The 21,584-nt window shown below is 47.4% G+C and overlaps 1 protein-coding gene and 1 long non-coding RNA gene across 2 annotated transcripts in view; both read left to right on the forward strand.

Annotated features, from left to right (window-relative positions):
* Nucleotides 1-21,584, forward strand: part of Abtb2 (ankyrin repeat and BTB domain containing 2) — a 166,044-nt gene that overhangs the window by 71,028 nt on the left and 73,432 nt on the right. The window lies entirely within an intron of this gene.
* LOC121828753 (uncharacterized) lies at nt 4,541-9,251 on the forward strand. The gene is made up of 3 exons (XR_013050621.1): nt 4,541-4,667; nt 7,233-7,337; nt 9,116-9,251. It is a non-coding gene; the product is annotated as an uncharacterized LOC121828753 (long non-coding RNA).

The raw sequence follows: 21,584 nt of genomic DNA on the forward strand, positions 1-21,584 counted from the left end.
GTTATTATTTAAAGTAGAACCATCACCTTCTGGAGCCAAGGCCTTTCCTACCTCAGATGTCAAGGCTTTCCCAGCTGGCCAGATGAGAAGAATGCAAGTACTCTATCTAAATCGGGAGTTTGGAGTCCGAAGTTCAGGATGTGTGTGACATGAAAGGGAGGCACAGTGTATGATTATCCCGTAGCATGCAGTGCACAATCAGCCATGCTTAGCTATCCCAGGGAAACTGGTCATACCACTGCAAAAGCAGGTGAAAGGTGATCCCGAAAGGGAGGGATGGAGCTAGAGTCCACCTAAGGGGAAGTGACTTGGGGTAGACAGGGTGTTGATGGTGGCTGTGATTGTGGTTCCTAGCTTTTCATCTGTGACTGGTTGTAGGCAGGAAATCGAAGATCAGGTTGCTCTATCAGCCCCTTTTAGGGCAGAGTGAAAGGAAATGACACTGTGTGCAAGGGAAGCCTGTGGACTTTGTCCCCACAGCTGTCTCTGGAGGAAATCTGGTTTGCTATGTGAAGTGTTGTATGTTGAGGTGGGGGGGAGATTTTAGTAGCTTTTCTTCATCTTTATTTACAGCCCCGAGTCCAAGAAGAGCTAGAGCAATGCTGGTAACTCAGACTCTCCTCTGTACAGCTTTAGCCTGTGGCTTACAGCCGCATCCTGAGTCAGGTCTTAAGTAAGAATGCTGTCTCGGACCCGAGCCAAATAGATTCCAAATGATGGAATCTGATTTTTCCTGTTGGCTTTTGAGTCAAGGGAGTTGGGGTGGTGTGTGATTGGGCCCCTCTGGTCTACCGCACACAAAGCCAAGGTGCAATCAGGGAATGGGAATTTGGCAGGGCTTTGCCTAGAGCCCAGGTGAGTCATTACCACCTGGGAAGCATCCTGACCCTCTGTGAGCCTGGGAGGGGCCCAGGTAGGAGTCAGCAGTCAAGGCCGCCAGTCCAGTTCTGCATTGCCGTCATCACCTTCAGTAGGCTGGAATGACTGGCAACCTGTGCCTGAGGAGGTGAGCTGGCTGGGAGCAGAAAAGCAGAAAACGTTTCCAGGGTGAGAGCTCATTGTGGATTTCTAAGGCATGTTAGTGTTAGCATATTGCTGTGCTGAGCCAATTTTGTGTATCTCATTCTCATATCACATAGGGTCCTAGGACTGAAATGGATTCTCTAGTGCTGCGTCTGACTTTGAACCCTCTCTCCAACTAAAAATACAGTGAGAACTGCCTGACCAAAACAGTGATAATCATTCACACACCCCCTCCTTGTGTGGTGCTATGAGTCAAACTCAGAGCTTTTGTACGTTTTGTGTATGCTAGACAAGCCTCTGCCACTGAGTCATATCCCCAGATTTTTTTCTCTTAATGTTATCCAGCTGAGGTGCTTTTAAAAAAGAATATGTGTATAACCCATTGCAATCTACCACTTCATGTGGGGGTACATAAGGACTTACTAGAAAGAGTCAGGTAAGTGGGGTGCAGCATTATTAAGAAATGGCAAAGCAAGAGTCTGGGTGAGAGGCATGTAGGTATGAGGGAAGGAGGGTAGCCTAGTGGTTAGGAGTCCAGTGAAGGTGTCCAACAGTCTGAGTTTGAATCCTAGCTCTGTGGCTTACCAGCTGTGACCTTCATTCTGACTTTTCTCTTTTCTTACTGTAAGAAGGGATGATAGGACCACGTCATAAATCAGTCTGAGAACTGAGTGCATTTTGAACGAAGTACTTAGCAAGTGCAGGCTGTTAGCATAATTATCCCTTCTCCCATAGCAACTGACTTGAGTGATGCCCTTCATACCACTCAAAGTGTCAGACTGCCTTCCTCTTTTCTATATTGTTAGTCCAATACCAGTGCAGAAAGGCAGGTAACTTCTGAGGAAGTTTGACCTTGAAGCCAGACAAGTAGCCAGTTCTCTTCTGGAGGGCCCAGTGTCGGGAGGGGTCCTGTTTCTTCCATTTCCTCTGACATTGTTCAGATGTGAAAAGCATCAAGGGGCCATCATTTGGATAGATGGAGGAGTGTGTGTGTGTGTGTGTGTGTGTGTGTGTGTGTGTGTGTGTGTGTGTGTGTGAGAGAGAGAGGGGGGGGGTATCATCATCTAGTGCAGGTACAGGCTTTCTATGTGATGGAGAGTCCAGCGGAGCCAGCACGCCCCCGCTTCTGTCTCCCTTGCTGTCTTAGTCTCCAGAGCAGCAAGCTAGAGATAGCTGATTCTCTAGCAGAGATCCCAGGCCTTCTGATGACAGACTCAGCCCTGGGTAGCCTCACTTTTCTTTTCAAATTGCAGTAAGGGCATATTCTAAAATAAAACAATAAAAGTCGACCCCTTGTGTCCTTGGCCAGTTTCCATAGAATATCACAGTCATTAATGAAAGGAAAATAAGGGTCCAAGCCCTATGACAGAAGCCAGGCCAAGATTCTTCTCACCCTTGCCTGGGACCCAGGAATAGTAACAATAGTAAGCATAGTAAAAGTTAAAAATCATAGAATGTTTACAAAGTAGCAGTACTATTTAAACACTGTAGATGTGAGTTACTTAATCCCCTTTGCAATCTTCTGAAGGAAGTTCTATTATTGGTCTTCTTTTGCAGATGAGGGAACTAGGGCAGAAGAGTAAAGCAACCTGTTAATGGTCACACAGCTCGGCTGAGATGGCCAGATTAGTTTAGAACCCAGACAGTCTGGAATTTAAGGCAGTATTCTTAACCACAGCCTTGCACTGCCTCTTAAGGTAGTTATAAATTATAAAAATAGCTATAAAAATAAGCCATACATATCTGTGATAAAATGGCATAGAACTATACATATACATCAATGTCATTGTTTTGCTAATATAATGAAGTAAACGAAGATGTAAATATCGGGGGGAAACTGGGCAAAGGCATACAGAACATTTTACACTTTTTAAAAACCAATTTTCTGTGACTATAGTTATTTAAAAATATGTCCAAACAGAAACACACTGCAGCAACAGTGTTTTGCAGGCTTATTGTGCTCCTTACATTCATTATGTATTCAGGTCTCCTGGCAACCCAATGGACCATGAGTGGATGCCACTGGCCCCTCCAGTTACGGATTTGAATCCTAGGCTCTGCGCCGCAGTTAAGGTAGTTAGCATCAAGAAGCAGTGCGGCCAATGGGTAGAACCTACCTCCTTGTTTCCTTATAAATATCAAATGGGAGAAGACCTGAGATATGATGAGCCATCAATGCTGATTCCCTTATGAGTCTGTTCAGCAGCAGTTAAGCTTTATGGGGGGTAACATAGTTCTGAACTAGCTAGTCAGATCCTCTGCTGAAGTTTGTCTTATGGGATAGCAGGGATATGAGGACAGGTATAGTATGGTGCCCCACCAAGGAGCGTGCAATGGAGGGAAGATGGCCTCCATGTGGCAAGACATGTTATATGCAGTCACACACCAGTTAGCAGGTATAAAATCTGAGCAGTATGCCCTTCAGATTTCATCTGTGACATATGAACATCAAAGCATACTTGCCTAAACTAATATTCTGCATTGTCACCAGGAGATGGAATCTTACACACCATTATTGTATATGTGGTTCATGGTTGACCACAAGACTTTTCATGGCTCATGGCTGTGTTTAGAATCTTAACACAGAGGAAGTAATTGCCTGTCCCTGAGCTCCTTCCCCTGGAACTAGTCTAGATGTTTGGCCCCAAGCCAGGCACCTTGCTGGTATTCAAGGACACAGTCAAGGTTTGGGAGAAGGAACATTATCAATCACCATGTTGGATGGCATCTGCAATTATCATCTTCATTTCCATCAAAGGTATATTGTGACAAGGTATCGTCAAGTTCAATTTAGTCAGAATCAGGACACAGCAAGGACTTATTTTCTATTTCTGCCCTGGGCTGAACCTGTCTTGAATAATTCAGTGTTCATCTACTCTTCCAACGCCATGCTTTATCCTCCGCCCCTATGGCTCTATTCAGGATCACATGATTGCTTGTTTCTCCCTATTCCACTCCATCAAAAGCCTTCCAATCTCCACCTCTGGTTGCCTGTAATGAGAGTTTTTAGGAAAGAGCAGATACTTCATGTGTGACTACCAGGCAGTGTCAGCTGCACACATTTAGAGACAGGCCTAAGGGCAAAGGCCACACACAGTGCAATATGGACAACTTTTGACATAATGCTCGTTTAACACCCTACTATTTAAAACTTGCAAAATTCTAGATCTGGTGACAGTTGGCTGAAGCTGAGTTCCCCAGTTTACTGCAGATGACCCTGTTCCTAAACTTCCCTTATTTTATATATGCCCAGCCCCCACAGCATGTAGTCGTTATTCCTGACAGAGACGAGGGAGGGCTGTGAGCCAAGGTGGGACAAGGCAGATGGCTCATGAACTTGCTGGGCCTTGTTGACCCAGAACCCCTGCTGCTTGCTCAGAGTGGATGTTCCAGAGCCCTCTTAAGGGATGTGAGCTTCTCTTAAGCCGGAATTATGGCTGGTTTTCTTGGTTGAGAGTCAGGAGTTCTCCGGGTGAGAATCTCAGTTCCGCACCTACACCACGGTTACATCAGAATTCCTGGGATAGTCGCTGGGCAGGGAGTGACAAAGTGTCATGTGAAGGCGTGGATATGAGGCTGTGTCTGTGGGGAAGGAGCCAGGTTGGATGTATCTGGGCAATGTGGCCTCTTAGCTGGCTTACCAGGTAAGGAGCCAGAAGACCTATTCCAGTCTAGCTAGACCACTTATTAAATGAGAAATTGGTTTTTGAGTTTTCTCATCTTCAAAATGGAGATAGTTTATTCTGCTGTGGCTAAAAATGGGGTGCATAAGAGGGCTGACACATATATGAAAGTGTTTCCAGCTGTGAAGTTGTAGAGGGGAATCCGTTGCTATGACAGCAGCGCTATGCTGTGGAAGAACATCTCTGATGTTCAGTAGTGTGCTGGTCAGGCATCTAGAAGCTGGAAGCCCCTGGGCTACATCCTGCTTACTAAGAATGGCCTTCACATTTTGATGTAGTTGAAACACAATCAAAAGACAGCTCATGTCTCATGATATATAGAATTCAGGTAAAGTTCACTTTTAGCACCCACAAGTAGAGGTCCATGGGGCATGTCCATGCTCACTTGTTTCTATGTGTCTGTGGCTGCTTGTGTAAACTACAGCAGAGGTGGTTCCTTGTGACAAGGACCTTAAGGTACACAAAGTATAAAGCACTGTCTGACCCTTGAGAGAGAAACTCTGGGCAGATTACAGAGAGGACCAATGCCCATATGCCCTTCATTTCCTCCATCGTGTGTGTGTGTGTGTGTGTGCTGGCTTGAGGAATATTTCCAGATCCAATACAGGCAAATGTGCCCTTCGTGGCAAAGCCAGTAATTCTCCGTTTAACTCTCGTTGAACAGAGTTCTCATGCTTTGGGCTCTGGCTGGGGGCACTTCCTGAGGAAAACCACAATACTTTTTGTAAAAACCAATGTCCCTTTTAGCATTAACCACAAAAAGAGAAGAGGCTGTTCCTGTTACAGTGGGCATTTCTCCAGTGGATGAGCCACCCAGCGGGCTTGGACTCGGCGCCTCTCCCAGCTGGAAATGCATAGCTGCTACTGTGATCAGCCTGGAGTGGGGTCGGGGCCGGAGACTGTTGTTTCTGAACCCTGTGGACTTCAGAATGTGCCTCTATGTGGAGACAGGGTCTTTGGGGCTAGGGTTAGTTGGGCGAGACCGGGTGACACAGGTGTACTGTGAGCCCCTCACCCGACATGACTGGTGTTAAATAAGACTGAAGGCGAGCGAGATGCAGGTTCTTGCCATCACCAAGCCTGGCAAGCTGTGTTCTACTCCCAGAAATCATTCCACGTGGAAGGGGGGAACTGAGTCTGCACAGTTGTCCTCTGACCTCCACACACACATCATACACACACACACACACACACACACACACACACACACACACACACACACACACGAACATACATGTACACACAGTAAAGTTCAAGGGAACATGAGGGAAATTTGAGGAAGAGGAGAGAGGCACACAGGGAAACATTGTGACAGGGCAGACAGACATGAATGAGCCAGGGATGGATGGCTGTCCCCAGGACAGGGGAAGGCTTCCTGCTGCCATCTCCCAAAGGAAACAGGGCCCTGCTGACACCTTGACTCAGGACAGCCTCTGGGATGTGAGAGGATAAATCTCTGTTGTTGAAAGTCCTCCATGAACCAGGTTAGACTCAAGCCTCTAATCCTAGCACTGGGGAGGCTGAGGCAGGAAGATTGCAGGCTAACCTCGGCTAAAAGTATGAGACCCTGTCTCAAAACAACAAACGACCCACATTAAATTATTTGATTAGTTAAGACTTTAAAATAATACGAATCAAGCCTCCAGTTTCTGCTGCTTTATTACTGCAGCCTCTGGCAGCTCGTATAGCAGTTGCCCTCCCCGTCAGTGGAGTGCTTAAGTGCCTTTCAAAACACTTGGCATTATCCATCCCTTGTTCTGCAAGTGGGACAATAGAGACGTAGCTGGTTCCAGGACCGGCACTGGGGATGGCTGATGGCAGAACAGGATTCTTTTGTGAGTTTCTACAGTGAATTGTCTAGGGGTCAGCATCCTTCCTCTAGCTGGTCCCAGCATCCTCTGCGAGGGAAGGGGGTAGATATCACGGTGAGAGGAACTTCTGTCTCCAGTCTCTCACTCCAGCAGCTCCATTCCAGATGAATACATCTTCCTTCCTTCCCTTCCTTCAGTTCATTTTTTAAGTTACTATAATGGTTCACTGTGATGTTTTCATAGATTCTACTTTGTTCTTAGTCAGCCCCTTCCTCCCCTTGCTGTGCCTCCTCTTCCTAAATTGTCCCTCCTTAGTCCACTTTGTATGCATTTGACATATCAGCATACAACTTAAAATTAAAATGTGAATATATAAAGTACACGCATGTGAAGCATAGTTGTGCATGGGAAGTCTATAAGGCAGGAGGGGTTTGCCTCAGGTTTGCAGCTAACCTTGGCTACAATGTGAGACTCCATCTCATACAGAAAAAAATTAATGTAGATTTCACTTGTGAGGAAACATGATATTGTCTTTCTGAGTTCTTTGTTTAATATGATGGTTTCTAATTCCATCATTTTCCAGAGGACTATTTCTTCCTTGTAGTCATCTGAACTCATATACTTAGACTCTCAAATATGTAGGATCGAACCTGCTTTGCTAACTCGAAGAAACTAATGGCATGTTTTCCGTTTATCTCTATTCTATTTACAATAGAAACTTCGACAAGGGAACTGTCGTTTTCTCAGCTACTTGCCAATCCTAGGAGGATTGTATCTAAGACCCTTGGAGAGAGACTCCAAATGAAGCCCATGGTGGAAGGTGATCTCTAAGGGCCGTCCCCAGTGGTTTCCTGCATAGCCTGAGTCACTGATGATTTCCTTCTCAGGAGCACTTGTACAAGCTCTTACACGGCCAACATGGAATTGGCAGAGAGCACAGAGCCGTGCTCCTCCCTCCCAGGCTCCTCTTCCAGACTCCCCGCTCCTCCACTGGTTGGAGGTAGACTCTTACCATTGGGAGTCTAGGGCTGGTTTTCAGATTCTCTCTCTCTGTATCACAGGTATTTTCAAACATTCAGACAGAGCTGTCTAGAATACTCCGGCATGGCCACCACTCATACGCCCCAGCTGTCAGGAGCTTGTCTCACATTACCTGTCACTTTGCTGTTGTAGCTGAGCTGTTTGGAAATGTGTCCCCTCTTTCATGTCACTTTCTTCATATGTGTGTGTATACTATGTATCTTTTTAAATCCTTGAAAGGTACCAGGATGGAGGTGCAGCTAAGAGAATCACCAAGACCAAGTGTCATCAGCACACTTAAGAACATTGTGATTCTTTGAGGTCACTCCACCCAGCTGTGTTCAGGACTCAAGGTTAGGGTCTGCTGGAGCCCACTGGAGTTCCTAGTAGCTTTACCCAGCAGGGCTGCACAAGAGGATGATTGGACCACAGGCCCGAGTACCAGGTGTTTGCAAGGGTCTGCACTTGGCAGTATCTAGCAAGGCGGAGGTCTTTTGCCCCTCCCCTTGGCATTGTTATAAAAAGCCCTTTTGAATGACGTTCTGGGCTGGTGGATAAGGATCCAGGCCCACCCGAGGCTCTCCTGTGTTTCTATCTGTTTCTCTCCCCTCTATTTCTATCTAAGTCTCTTATCGCTCACTCCTTAAGAGTCCGTGGAATAAATAAATGTGGGAGCTGATCTCCCACAAGGGTTTTTAAACTACTTGGATAGAAATGTAAAATAGGGGTCAGGTAATAATTACACTAGCATGGGAGAGTGCTTGGGGGAGGTTCCAGAAAGAGCAGTTAAGGAAGCTGTCTCCGGTCAGGGGCTTTCAGAAAGTCAACAAGACTGAGCCCCAGTGGGGTGTTCCGGCTACTTGCATTGCCCACCTCTGACATGGTGAGTCAGATTTCTCTGGGGAATTAACCCAGGATCTCATGAGCTAGAAACCCAGCTTCAGCCAGGGGGGACATTGCATCTATGACATATGGTTGGCATTGTCTGTTGGTCAGCCTAGCTGCTGTCAATACAATTGTGTCTGTGCCCTCAACGGTGTTAACCATCTAATGACCCCTGCCTCTTCTTGCCGCCTCCCACAGCCCCTGCCCTCCTTCCACTCACCAAAATAGAGACAAGGGCTTTGGGGGAGCTTGTTTTTAGTGGGCTTACTCAAAGGAGGCTTTATGTTTATTTTCTGAGTGGCCCTCTGAATGTTGCGTCCATTTATCATGCCTGGCCACCAGCCCTCCCCCGTCTCTCCACCCTGAAACCTAAACTTGATCAAACTGTTCCTAACCACTACCACATGTCCTTGCAGGGTGCAGGGACGGAGGTGGGGGCTGGGAGTAGAGGCATCCCCCGGGAGCACAGTAGCATATTAAAATTCAATGGCTTAGTCATCAGAGTGTTCAGCTCCAGCACCAAAGAAAAATAAATGAATGTTCTGTAACAGACTTGTGGGTCTCAGAGGAAGGAGGATAGTGGGAGGGAGCGGGGAGAGTGCTTGTGGATTTTAGATAGAGGAGTCCAGGGCTGTGGAGAACAATTAGGGCCTTTGCTCAGGAATAACAAGACACACCACTGTTTTCCTGCAGGCTGACCGACTACACAGCAGCGGAGCTGGAGGGACTCGGTCTCATCCACCAGCTCAGCTCACAGAAGAGGAAACTAAGGCCGGGAAGGGTGGGGCTGCTCTACAACCCCATAAGGAGTGAATGGTAGAAATGGGACCAGATCACTCCTTGTGTTTGCTTGCAGGTCCACTGAGGGTGTCTGGTGGGAGGGACCTTGTGAGACATCTCTAAGAACATCCATGTATGGGCTGAGAAAGAACTTCCCTGGTATCGCCCCGAGGTTGACAGACTCACGGTGCTGAGGGGACCTGCTTTAGCACCTCCTCCCAGTTCCCTTTCTCTGCCCTGATGATTGGATTCTGGGCGGGCCTCCCCACTCACCGCCCCCCTCGGGACAGTGAAGAGCCCAACCAGGATGCATGGGAACCGTTGCTCATGGCTCCTTTGCTAAGGACAATTAAAGACCTGCTTCTAAGAGTGTTTGGGTTGTTGTTTTCCTCCTTTTCCTGCATCTTCCTTGGCAGGAATAGACCAGACGTCCTTCCTTCTGACCACAGAGTCATAAGAAAATAAGGTAACTTGGTAAGTCCTGAGTTGGTTGTGGAAGAACTGGCTTTGTATACACATCTTCGCATTCCTCACCTTCTAGACTGAATTAAATTCTCTTTTGATGGCCAAGGACTTTGAATATGGGCATGAACAATCTTTAGGCCAGAAGCAGTTTCAGATGAAAAGGAAGCCAAGCCCTCTGCCCAGGATAAGGAAGCAGACCACGGTGGGGTGGGGTGGGGCTGGGCTGCGGGCAGTATTGCCCCAGCTGCAGGAATGTCGCATCCACCCTGGACCTGCTGCTTCGCACAGTGCTCTAGAAGTGACTGGTCTGAAACAAAGAGGGCTTTTGTAGTTGACCAGTGTTTTGTTTTTGAGTTTCTCTGTAGGTTTCTTTGGTCAGATTAAGGAGAAAAGTCTGAAAAAAGTAGAGAGAGTGACCAACCAATTCAGCTAAATGCTGACAGCAATAAGTTTAAGGTCAGATTTTTCTGAGTTCGAAAAGTCTCCCCAGAGCATCTGGGAAAATTCCTATGGATGTGGGCCATAAGTTTAGCATCCCAAGGCATCGGCTTACTCCTACATGCTTTGCTTTGGAACAAAAATGCTGACTGTACCCAACGCCATAGCCTCTCTTCTTATCCAGAGCACAGAAGGAACCGTGAGCCCACATCATCTTACTTGATACGCTCCTTAATCGTGGGGGCTGGGCAAATTGCAACTCTCTTCTGAGGGGAAAGGTCTAAGACTAGACTGAGAAAACTAGAGAGAGCTAGACCCCTGGTAGACTCTCAGCCTGAGCCCTGTGCTCTTACTTCCACATCCAGGTTCCCCTCCAAGCTGCTTCTAGAAGATCGGGTGTGGGAGATCTCCTGATGGCCCCAGGACTCCCCCACCCTTTTCTCTTCCTGGAGAATCCTGGCGAGGCCAGTGTCACCTCCCTTAGAGAAGGTATGGGGGCCCTGCTCTGGAAGACTGTTAGAGCAAAGCCAGTTAGGTGCCAGACCCAGGAGGAGGTCGACATGGAGCGCTGTCCTCAGCCTCCCAGCAGAGATGCAGATGAGGGGGCCAGAGGATGGACTGGATGCTGCAAATGGCAGCTGCCTCTTGCTCTGTGGGCTACAAGAAAAGGACTCTAGGAGGCAGGTCTAGCTCGCCCACCTTTGTCTTCTTAATGTGTCCAGACCTGAGCTGTGTTCCCAGAAGGTATTTCTCAGACTGTGAGGCCATAAGCAGAGACATGTCAGTCCTGTGGCAAGCTGGGGACTCTTAACACACTCCTGAACTTGCCCAGCTCACCAGCCCCCTCGCCAGCCCCCTCCTCCCACTCAGAGAGACTTTGGCTAAGGGTAGCAGGTGACAGGAAAAGCAAAGCCTGATCAGGTGAGTTGTTTGTCAGTGTGGAGGGAGGAGACACTCTGCCATTGGAGATGTGCTCACTCAGACCTGAGGACCGGCAGAAGAGTATACAGTAGCCCCTTTCATTCATAGAGGACACTTCCTAAGACCTCCGATGGCTGCCTCAGAATGCCGTGGATAGCGCCGGCCCCTTGTATGTGCTGTGCTTTCCTAGACACCCCCACACAAATGCAAAGCCTTTTCCACTTAAGGAAGTACCTGTGTATGTATGCACTGTCGCTTTAAGTTTTACAGTTTGGGTGTGGCAGCAAAACCACACCAATCTCTCTTTCCTTCTTCACGAATTCTCAGGTTGTGTTTTTCTGAAAGACCTCGGCAGCCTCAGCACGATTGTTTTCTTTCCTTGCTGAGAACTTCCGCTTTCCCCCTTCAAGCCAGTTACTGTTTTCTTCTGACATAGACTAATTGCCAGCATCACTAACCCGTACTCCAGACCATTGCTAGGTAAAATTGGGGTTCTTTGAGCACAGCAGTGCCAGACAGTCTGATCACTGAGACTGCAGTGATGGAAGGGCGGGTGGTGTACGTAGTGTGGACCAACTGCACAGAGGGTTGGTTCCCATCCGAGGGAAGAGGTGTGCGCTTTTTATCAGTTACTTAGAACAGTGTACAGTTGGAAACTTAGGGATTATTTCCAGAAATTTCCATTTAATATTTTCAGACTACAGCTGACTAAGATCTCCAGCTTGTGATCCTCTTGCCTATGTCTCCCAGGTGCCAGGATTATAGGCATACACTACCATTCCAAGCTGTCCTGTTTTCTTTTATTGCAATAAAAAACCATTTTAGTGGTTGGCAGAGTGCTCACCTTGCATATGCAAAGCCCTGGCCTCATCCCTAGCACCACATGAAATTAGGTGTTGTAGTACACACCTGTAATCCCATTACTCACGGGGTAGAAACAGGTAGATCAGAAGTTCAAGTTCACTCTCAACTACATAGTGAGTTTGAGGCCAACCTGGGCTGTATGAGACACTGCCTTCCCCAAATTAATTAAAGTTAAAATCAATTTTATTTTATTCACTGAGCCTTTCTTATGAATTTATAGCCAGAACCCAGTTCAGGGATCTGAACAATGAGTCTGGCTCTTAAATGAACAGTAACACAAGTTACCCCACATGTGAGCCTAGTCACCCAATGGCTCCCCATGTTTCCTCTGCCTACCACAAACAGCTTAAGACATGATCCTTAACCCACAAGGCCAAAAACGTCATGCAACCAGAGTTACCCTCATAGTATTCTGATGCTACAACTGTCTCCAGAGTCATTTAGCACTCAGGCCTCAGACTGGTTCTAAATAAATCGGGAGCCCATAGCTCTGGGGTGCCTCCTGTGTGGCCTGGCTAGTCCTTTCTTTGCTCTCTGGCATGGTCTGTTGGCTCTCCTCAGTCCAATTTTCGGGGCTATAGAGGATGTAATGAAAGTGGCAATAACTGGACATAGAGGACAGGGTGCCATCCTCGGGACAGCTGGCCTCTAGCAGATGAAAGCCACCAGCAAGAGGTGGCAGCAAGTAGCCAGCGCTGACCTGGCCAGCCCTGGCAGAGGCCCTTGAGAAAACAGGATCGCATTATTGTCACCATTAATAATAGCCCTTTATTTGAGCCCTGCTAGGACAATGCTCCAAACAAAGCTGAGAGGAAGAAACAGTCCCTGCTGTGGGGCCATGTCATTTATCAAGGCTAATGGAGGAAGAAAAATCCACCCAGAAAAGATGGTGGGGGTGGGCTGGGAGTGGATTTAATTGTTGCTAGAGGTGTAATTGGACGTACCCACAGCTTCTCTATGCATCCCTGTTAGCTTTGTTGTAGGAGGACCCTCCTTTGTCTTGTCTGTCTGCTGGCTCTGAGCTCCTGAAGGGTTCTGGTCTGCCAATCAGATGGAGAAGTAAATCTTGGATCCAGCAGGGGTTATGACCTTGGACAGGTTACTTCACTTGTAAGCTTTTACATCTTCAGTGGAGGTGCCCAGATTGGAGATCTTGGAAGTAAAACACAGACAAGAGTGTTGTTAAAAGAGAACTTGCTTTATATCCCTTAGAGAACCAGAATGCTGCTCCTAACCAATGGATGTTCCTAACCCATGTTCCATGTACCAAGATGTGCCAGCCTTGAGCCTGCTGCATCTCTGGATAGCACCTACTTCTCTCTCATAGAATGGATGTAGTGGTCCCTGATTTCACCCTTCTGCACATGAGGACATGAGGTGGTGGGGACCAGGGGTATGCTGGCGTTTGGGGGGACTGAAAGGGCTCTGTGAAAACCATCAGCCTGCCCTGCCAAGCTGGAAGTTGTTCTGCACTCCCAAACGCTGGCAGCCGGGATCTGCAGCTGTGCCACACAAGTCTTGTTTAATTTGAGGGGTGGGACAGACAGCACTGTGTGGTGCTTGTTGAAAGCCAGAAGAATGTAGCTTATTCACCAAATCATGAAAATGGCTGTGCCTTTGACAGGGGGAAGCCAAGGGAGGATGCGTAGTAGCATTTCCAAAGAGTGAAAATGCTGATAATTATAAATTTATCATAATACCCATTATGCATAGTGTCTAAGTGGATTAACTCATTACAGCTGAGCAAGCATCAGGTTTTCTGGAGGTCTCTTCCTTCCTTTGCTTGTAATTCATGTCCTCTCTATTAATCTATAAGACAGAAGTCCAATTATCGTCCTTCTTAATAGTTTTCATTATCACCCTGCTGGATCTGCAGAAATAAAAATGAAGTCAGAGTCAGGCATAGTGCTACAAGCCAGGAAGGAGGTAGAGGCAAGAAAATCAGATGTTCAAGGTTATCCTCAGGTACACAGTGAATTCAAAGCTAGCTCAGGCTACATAAGACTTTGTACCAAACAAATAAAGTACATGTTTTATATAATGCAACTAGTGTAAATCCAAAAATTTTGGTGGAGATGGAGATTTTTATGATCTAAACTTTCCAAATCAGAGAGGAATACAGGTACTTACTGGAAACCCAAGTAAAGAACGTTATAAACAGAGGCATTTATACAGCTCTATCTTCCATGCAAACCTTGATCTTGGCCCATACCGTTGATAGGTTATACTGAAAGTTGATACATGAATCATTCCAGAAAATTTTCTACTTTTGTAGTAACTTATACACTTTAAAAATCTTGCAGGTTTCTCCACCTACCTGAGTGATAAAAACAGAATATGAAAGTGTTTTTGCAAAGTCTTGTTTAGATACAAAGACATGTCAACCCACACAGGGTAGGAAAGCGTGTTTGGAGGAAGGGGAAGATGAGAGGGACTTGAAGTAGAAACTGGATCTCAGACAGCCACCTCAGTTCTATCCTCACCTTCCATAGCCCTGGGTAGGACACTTGGTGTCTGTGGGTTCCCATTTTTACATTTCCAAAATGGCATCTTGGATAGGATGCTTGAGGCTAATCCACACAATAAGTGAATCCTTCCAAGGAGGTGGTCCTGGGCCAAGTGTCCATTTAAGCACAACTGTTACTCCCTTATCAGTACAGATTGATCCCTGGAAGGAGGTAGGTGTGTGTTTCCAGAGACTGTTCTGGAAGTAACCCTACCTGGGGAGTGTGCTGGGCATGTGCTGATGGGCACTCTTCAGGGACCCCTCATTGAATTACAGCGTGACCAGTGGTGGGGAACTTGAGTATTTATTATTTAAGAGCTACTGTGTGTTCCTGCAGAGCGCAGGGACAGTCTCTGCCAGGAGCCCATGAGTAGACTGAATTCAGAACGCCTGTCTTTTGTATTCGGTATGCTTTTCTCCATTCCACTCCAGCACACTCCTCAGCTCCCCGGGCCTTTGGGTGTTGGTGGCAGGAGTCTCTAAGCAAAGGATGGTAGGTCTCGTTCTGACCTCTTTGCACCTGGGGAGGGGTACCAAGGAAAGTAGATGTTCCAAGGTTTGTCTGACATGTAGTGGAGACTTGTTTGTTTTGTTGTTTGCTCTCTATTTATTTGGGGAAGGTCTCTGGAAATGTATTAGCCCTCCAGAGATGCTAGCCTCTAAAGCTGACCAAGCCCATTTTGAAAGGCACTGATAGTCTAGATATTCAAGTACCTGTAAGGCTGCAGGCCATCTCCTGCCTGCTCAAAGGAAGGAAAAGAAGATGGCCCCACAGAACCAGGACTGTTCTCAGGTGCTAGAACAGGTCTCAGGTCTGTATATGTTTTACCTCCAATAATGCTCAGAATCATGTAGCTACTCCCGTCATTCCATTTTATAAATGACACCGAAGTACCAAGAGGTTGACTAATTTTTGACGCACGATCATCTTTAGGCTTCTAACATCTGTATTCGACAAATGTGTTTCCCATGTAAAACACAGAGGTGACATACAATAAAACAGTACCACCTTCTTCCTCTCTGTCATTATGAGGACTAGATGAAAATAACCAGGTGGGGCAGGCGTCTGCATGGCACCCTCACACACTCTTGTGTGAATTCGGCTTCACCATGGCCGTCGGTAACTTCTGGGATGAGTACAATGAAGTTGAGAGCCAATGTGAGGATAACACTGAGCTTGACACAGGACCCACAATCTGGACTTTTTTAATGGTGAAAAGCAGACTGGGACTCCTACAGGGGCTCCCACAGTAGTTTCTGGAACCATGTAGAGGACTCTACCTGAAGGTCCCAAAAAGGAGCCCAGGTGTTCCTTCTGCTGGGCCTGGAGTTTCCAGAACTTCCCAGCTGGCTGGAAGACCGGGGCGCTACAGCCCGTGGTCACTTGGAACATGCTTTGGGGGGCTCAGGTGGCTATGTATGGTTATTAAGGATCCTTGGGAGTTCTGGGCTTTGTGACTGGGTGTCCAGGTGTGATCTTGGCTGAAGGAGGCCAAAAGCCTGGGACACTAGTGCTCTAAAGAGCAAGAAAAGGCTGGCCATTGTAGCTCATACCTGTAATGTGAGCACTCGGGAAGCTGAGACCGGGAATGTGTCTCAGCTAGTTAAAGGACTCGGTAGCCATTAGTGACTCCCGTGTTGAAGAGAAAGAGCATTCCTATCACTCTAGGGAGTTCTAGGGGCTGCAGAGATGGCTCGTCAGGAAAGCACTTGCCCTCACAGCCTGAAGAAAGTGAGTTCCATCGCCGGAAAGAAGGAAGAAACATAAGCCACAGAGTGGTCCTCTGAATTCCACAAGCACCCACATACAACTCTTAATAGTAATAAAATAATAATAATAATAAACGTTACCAAGTTCTTCTGAGTATATGACAGCAGGCTTGCCCTTCCTGGGCTGGGTTCTGAGACCTCTTCTGGTCTAAATAGTCTCTTCACCTCTTGGTGTCCCTGAAGCCTCCTGGAGACTCAGTTGCTTTGATAAACGCTTTTAGTCACGATTTTGCTTCTCTGTTGCTGTGTCCACAAAGAGCGTGTGTGTGTGTGTGTGTGTGTGTGTGTGTGTGTGTGTGTGTGTGTGTGTGCGTGCGCGCGTGCAGAATGGACTTACTCAAGTCAGAATAGACAAGTGAGAATTCAGAGGTCAGTCTAGAGAGCATCTTTGTAACAAGCCAACAGAGTAGGACCATGACAGTTTCTCTTCATCCTCATCCATGGGGTCATTTCACATGTGAAGAATGATGACGTTGTTCTGTGTGTTTGAATCCTGTAAACGTACTAAACAAGTGTGCCTTCAGTGGCTGAACTGCTGAGAGGCTGTGTGACTGCCGTGAGGGGCTCTGTGTCTGGGTAAGCCGTGAGGCGGGAGTGACTCGGAGCCTCCCAGGCATCTTGGGCTAGAAACAGGGTGGTCTCTGTTTTGCTGCAGCAGCTGCATAGCTGTGAGAGTCCACCAGTGAGATGTCTCAGGATGTAATTTCCCTTTAGGGTAGCCTGTGACTCACCCCACTACCCCCCCCCCCAAGAAAAAGAAAGAGAAAGGGGGCAGGGCTAGGAGAACAGATCTCATGAACCATTTTTAACTTAAAGAAACATGTCATTGGCAGTTTTGCCTTTAGTGTTTAGAACCTGACACCAGGCCAGGTTTCCCCAGTGGTCCCTGAATGTCACACTGTACAGGTTGCTGACACCCGGTCTTGTTACTGGCCTGATTCTCCCCCAACCTTGCCTCCTTTTCCCCAAACAAACCCCCTCTAACTGGAAGGTCAGAACCCGGGACAGCTTTCTACACCACCACCATCTGGTGTTTGCTTTAACGTAGATCTTCAAATGATGTGTTGTTATAGCAGAGGCCCAGAAAAGCATACGACAGAGCTGGGCTTGTTTCTCATTGGAAGCCTGAAGCTGAAATACAGCAGTATTCAGCTTGATGAAGGGCAGCCTCTCCCAGAATCAGGGGCACTCACCAGGGACCAGAGTTGGGAACAAAAAAGCCAACAGCTTTGTACTGGTCACTAGTGGCTGACAGTGATTTATTTCCTGTCGGTGCTTTATTGAATTCACGTTCTTTCCGGTGTCTGTTACTGGTGTGATTTATTTCTGTCTTGAGATCTCCCTCCCTCCAGTAGATTATAAGCTGACCCTAGTGTGGGTGTCACAGCTGAAATCAGGAACTGGCAGTGGGTTAGAGCCCGAGTGAGTGAGGCCTTAGTACCTACCTCGTGGGTTCTATTCCGTTTCAGGGAGCGGGGATGTTCTGGTGTTGGGCTGGGGTGGTTATGTCAGGAAAAATGACCAGGAATTAGGTTTCATTTAAGGAGGTTTTAAAATGCCCTCAAAGCTAGTGTGAATCAAGCCTATTTCCTCTGGTTATGACTCCTGGGACAAGGCCGATGGAAGAGAGAATTAATGCATTTAATTTCTGCCTCATTCACCTTATGTGAAGAAAAGTAACTTAAGTTTGAGACTTTTTCTAATGAAGAAAGGAAGGAAGGAAGAGAAAGAGTCAGGCATGGTGGCATATACCAAAAATCCCTGCACTTGGAAGGTGAAGTGGGAACATTGTGAGTTTGAGGCCAGCCTGGGCTACAGAGCAAGACCTTGTTTCAAAAACAATGAAACAAAATAGACATGCAGGGTGGGGGAGTGAGGAAAGGAAGAGAGGAAGGAAGTGGGGGGAAATGCAAGAAAAAGACACTTGGGCCGGGTGGTGGTGGCGGCGGCGCACGCCTTTAATCTCAGCACTGGGGGGGGGACAACACGACACGGGACAGAGGCAGGCGGATCTCTGTGAGTTCGAGGCCAGCCTGGGCTACAGAGTACAGAGTGAGTTCCAGGAAAGGCACAAAGCTACACAGAGAAACCCTGTCTTGAAAAAAAAAAAAAAAAAGAAAAGAAAGGAAAAGAAAAGAAAAGAAAAAGACACTTGGAACCACACCACATCACAGAACATCTCGGATTCTGATCACCTTGTCCATTTTGCCCTGAGGAGATCGATCCCTGCTCTGGGCTGTGTGTATTTGTCTCTCCTACTTTCTAACCCAGGAGAGGGGTAGTGAGAGCACAGTATGTTATTAGAGCCAGGCTACCACTTAGTCACTCCTTGCCCTAACATTAGGTGCCATGTTAGGGTAAAGCTCTTCTAATGGGAGGAGTTGGGGGATTTAAAGAGCAAAGTGTTTACTCCAGTTTGAAGTTTCTTACCTGTCAATGGGAGTGTTCTACTCGCCTCGTTTGCCCTGTTGTGAAAAGTGATAGGGAGTGACTGGAAATACTTTGTACTAACTACAGCTATGTACCCATGTTATGTGGTATGGTGGCCATATGGCCATTTAAACAAATCACAAATGGCAAGGCAGGCATGAAGGCTCGTGCATGTAATATTGTACTTGAGAGGCTGAAGCAGGAACATTTATGAATTTGAGGCCAGGGAGCTGGGGAGATGTCTCAGTTGGTAAATATATATATATATATATACACATACATACATACTTGCCTTAAAAGCATGGAGACCTTAGTTTGATGTCTAGAACCCACATCACAAGAGCTGGCCAGGGTGGTGCACTTTGTAATCCCAGTACTGGGGTGGACCCTTGGGACTTACTGGCTGGCCAGCCAGTCTAGCCTCCTTGGTGAGTTCCAAGCCAGTGAAAGAATATCCAAGGCTGTCTTCCGGCCTCCCACACACATGCACATATGTGCACCAAGGTAAATACACATGCACATGCAAAAGAGCTCAAGGCCAACATGGTCTACATAGCCAAGACCCTAATTCAACCTCCCTACAAACTAATTATTAATTGTATTGAGGTAAAAATTTAGTTTTTAATATTTACTGGCTGTATGTTAAGTGCTTAGTAGCCACATGTAATTGATAGCTGCCCTGCTCAATATTGCTGTTTTGTGTGACAGGAGGAACTAGGTAGAGCCACAGTCATAGAGAAGATTCTGCATGGAGGCAGCTCATTTCCAGGCTCCGGGTTTACCTGTGGGGGAACAGGCAGCTTGTCTCACTTCTGGCCCCTCACCTTCCTCGTCTGTAACAAAGAAAAACTAGCATGCCTTCCTTACAGGGTTGCCCAGAAGATCAATAATACAGTTGTGTCCACAAAGCACTTGGCTTAGTATCTGATACTAAAAGAATTGCTTAAATAGCTTAAGACATTGAAACTTGGCTTTTTAAGCTTCAGATGCTGTTCTTGCTGCTGCTACACCAGACAGGAAACTGAAAATCCATAGGGGTGGATGCTGTCTTCAGAGGCTACCCAAAGAGCTTCAGTGGAGAATGGGAGAGTAGTTTTAAACTCATGGGTGTGCTGGCCAGATGGTGGTTGTAGTTTCAGTGCCCAGAGTCCAAAACACCAGCCCTTCTTGGGAGAGTAGAGGGTTTGACTCCTTGTAGAGATGGGGAGAGGGATGTTCCCAAGAAGCTGAAGAACTACCGGCTTTCTATTGCTCCTGCTGCTCCATGGCAGTCATTTAACAAGGAGGCTGGCTTCCCAGGACTCAACCAAGTCTGCCTGCTGTGGAGCAGGGAGCAGGGAGCTGCTGTCTTGTGAGTGATACTCCCAGGCATTCACAGTGAGCAGAGTGAAGAAGAAGCCTTGGGAGTCTCTTGGCCCGGGTGCAGCATAGCAGAAGATGTGTAAGAGCAGATGGCTGCGTATGTGTGACCAGGTAGCAAAGGGTGCTCTACGCTGACTGTGCTCCCAGAGTGAAGTGGGCCAGCCAGGGCTTTTCACCTAGCTGCAAGCAGAGAGCGGGGACTAGGCCTTCCCTTCATTAATTAGCTAGCCAGGATGGGAGCTCAGGCCAGCACAAAAGTAAGTCTCTCCACTAAAGCAACTTTTCATCCATAGATGGAGGCATGGAGTCAAATCCCAGGCTGCACATGGATCAGTTGAAGGCCAACCAGGGCTAGCCAGGAGAGGTCCAGTTCACCATAGCCCCCTGGTAGTCTCATTCAGCTTGTAGTCTCACAGTACTAGGTTAGGGAGGAACTCCTATGGTAATAAGTTATAATATTATTTAGTGTAAGTGGACATAAAGAAGGAGCGGATTATTAGAAGCAGCTGGGGTCTAGGGCAGGAAAGACTCTGAACCTCAGGAAGGTGCTGGGTAAGAACTAGGAGAATCCTTCTGCTTCTCTTCCTTCTTACCTACCCAGGTGGCCAGACCCTCACAGTGGCTCTAGCCTCCCTCTTCCAGGCATGGTGGCATGAGGCTTTGGCACAGCTCTGGGATGGGGACTGTGCTATATCTGGTGGCCTTCATTTTGGCTTCCTTTCATGCTCCCTGGAGCCTGAGCTCAGAGCCACCATCTTAGGCTCACCTTGACATTGAATGTTTCATTAAAGTCCCGTCTTCCCAGTTGGACTATGAGCCCTTTTGTGGCTGAGGGATGCTTGAGGCCTTCTGGGTCCCCGAGTACCCTGCACACTGTGAGTACTCAGGATGGTGAAGGAGGAGGCTGTGTTCCATCTCCAGGCTCCCCCGTCCCCACCAGCACAAACAGGACCTAACCCAGAGCATGTTCATCTTCCAGATGTTCATCTTCCTTTAGTCTGCGGTGCCTTGCATCTCATTTTACTGTAGAGATCTTTCTGCTGTTCTTTAGCTGCTTCCTGGGAGACAGTTGTGTTCTCAACCCCATTTTGAGTTCCTTTGGCATAATGCCTTTTATCTGTGTGGTGCTCCAATCTGAAAAGCCTAATAACCTGTTTCCATTACTCTAGTCCCAGAAAAACATTAGGGGGTGAAACCGCGGCTTATAATATAATGAGACAACATAAATGCTTTTACCCCTTCCAAAAGACTGTGGTTTTCATCACAGCATAGAGAGGGTGTATGGCCTTTCCCAGTGTACCTGATGCCTGCTGGCAAGGACTGGCCCCTGGTCACTAGTGACTAAGAGGAAGGTGGAGGACTGTGTTCCCTCAACAGAGCTACCCACTGATGTTCTCTTGCTGCCTGGAGGAGGGGGTGGTTAAAGTTCTGGCCAGGATTCTCCATGCAGTCTCCCTCCAAACATAAGCCCTTCCTCTCCCACCCAGAGTGTCATGTAGGCATATCAGAAGCTAGCCACACTGTCTGAGCAGGCCCCTCGCCTACCTGGAGGCCTGAGTCAACGATGCCCTCTAAAGTTAGATCGCCACACCCAGGGCAGCCTCATCTCCTCTATTTTGGTTTGGG

Source organism: Peromyscus maniculatus, chromosome 4 (genome assembly GCF_049852395.1).
Source record: "Peromyscus maniculatus bairdii isolate BWxNUB_F1_BW_parent chromosome 4, HU_Pman_BW_mat_3.1, whole genome shotgun sequence".
In the NCBI taxonomy this organism is placed as follows: Eukaryota; Metazoa; Chordata; class Mammalia; order Rodentia; family Cricetidae; genus Peromyscus; species Peromyscus maniculatus.